General features: G+C 44.3%; 1 pseudogene; it reads right to left on the reverse strand.

The window, feature by feature from the left end:
* Positions 1-638: 638 nt before the first annotated feature.
* LOC103604165 overlaps positions 639-1,977 on the reverse strand; it is an 8,582-nt pseudogene continuing 7,243 nt past the window's right edge.

The following is a 1,977-nucleotide window of genomic DNA, read 5'->3' on the forward strand; positions in this document are numbered from 1 at the left end:
GGAGGAAGATATAACAACTACAATTTTTTTGAAGTTCTTACAACAAGCAAATGGAAAGGACGTGCTTGGGTGGAAGGGGGGAGAGGGAGGAGGGAGGGAGGTTTCGGTGATGGGCCATAATAATCAACTACATTGTATATTGACAAAATAATAATTATAATAATAATACTAAAAGAAATAGTTAAGATGGTAAATTTTACCATTAGGTTTTATGGGGTTTTTTTGTTTGTTTTTGTTTACAGTTTTCTTTTTCTTTGTCTACATTTAGCTTAATTCAGATGTACTGCCTGAATGATCCAGACATACAAAAACGCCCACTATTTTCCACTAGTTTTTAAAATAAAATCTTCACGTATAAAACTGAAACACTAAAGCATTAAAATACAGAAAACTCATTTAACTCACTTCACAAAGCCATTGACAGATGATATTCCTCCCATAACTATTTTAAAACAAATTGAGTTAACATTAACACCATTTGTAAATAGACAGAGGAATACTGAACTGCAAGAACCCAAAAACTCTACCCAGACAAAGTTGTAATGGCAACTAATAAACCGTTGAAGACACAGAGTCCCAAACATGACTGAATATGGGTCACAGTGATGCTAGGGGAGGCCCTATAGCTGGCCTCCTACCAGGTTGATGGGCACTGAAGGCTGGTACTTGAGCAAGAGGGAGGACTTGGCCAAAGAGACTGAGGCAAAGCCGGCGGTGGTGACCCCTTCCTGGTGGTAGGGTGGTGGTGACCCCTTCCCCGTGGTAGGGTGGTGGTGACCCCTTCCCCATGGTAGAGCTGTCTTGACCCCTGGTGCTGCCTTCTCCTCAGATGCCGCTGCCCAGCGGGCACTGATCCTAATGAAGTAAGGCAAGATCCCAGTTATGGAGCTTAAGGAGAAGAGGCACGGCTCTCAGTACGAGCCCATCTCCAAGATGGGCTTGGGGGACAAAAAGAATTCAAAAGCAGAGTCACAGAAGAAGAGGAAAATAGGTTTAACATAATAGATAAGAGACAGACATTTCACAGAGTGTGGCCTAGCTCCAGAGACTGAGCAGGGCCCACACCAAGTTTAATACAAAAGTAAGAAATACTTAAAGCTCAGTACAGAGTGCAGGCTGGCTCAAGCGAGTGAGCAGCCGCTTGCTGAAAGTAAGTCTGATACAAAAAAAAAGAATATTCACGTCAGCCAGCAAAGTGCGGGTTGGTCCCAGGAAAGTGAGCAACAACCCCACCTTCTGCGATTTAACCTTTATAGCGTTGCTATCTAATACATATTCATGCTGTCTAGTGAATATTCAACTAAGGGGGTGGTTCTCTGTTGTGTAACATACTCTTGTACATGCTCAGTTGGTCTCCTTTTAGGGCATGTTCATTGGGCAAATTCTATCACATGCACCAAACATATTCAAGAATATTCTGTGCTTTTTAGTACTGCTACTGGAAGGTCATTCAAAGGATAAATTCCACTTTACTGAGCATGTTTGGCTATCAGGGTTATATAACTCCTTTCTACTAATATGCCCAGCACTGGACTTGCATAAGTCAGCCCCTGATATCTGAATTTCCCTGTGTTGGTGCTGAAAATAGGTCCAATAAGCAACAGTAATTCCCCTCTAGGGGAGGGCCTGCAAGAGGCACCTAAGACCTTGGGGAGTGGCTTGAAACCCCAGAGGTATGTCCTGAAACCCAAACCCATGGAAACTGAGCACCTCCTATCTCAACAGTATGGGTCACCAGAGTGACTCCATGCACCTCATAGCACTGCATTGTGGTGGGGGTGGGGACTTAGAGAGGCCACTGTCATGTTAACTGGTGCATAAAACCGGATCTTCCAGTGGGGAGGAGTAACTGCAGAAGGTACAAATCTTCTCCACAGTTGGGCTTTATCTGTACTGGTAGTTGATGCTGTGGTCTCCCGTTTCTACAGAGCCACCCAGTGAGGACCGGTAGGAGCTGGGAGGGCCGCTGTCATTCTG

This window comes from Galeopterus variegatus, unplaced genomic scaffold, assembly GCF_000696425.1.
Source record: "Galeopterus variegatus unplaced genomic scaffold, G_variegatus-3.0.2 Scaffold5015, whole genome shotgun sequence".
In the NCBI taxonomy this organism is placed as follows: domain Eukaryota; kingdom Metazoa; phylum Chordata; class Mammalia; order Dermoptera; family Cynocephalidae; genus Galeopterus; species Galeopterus variegatus.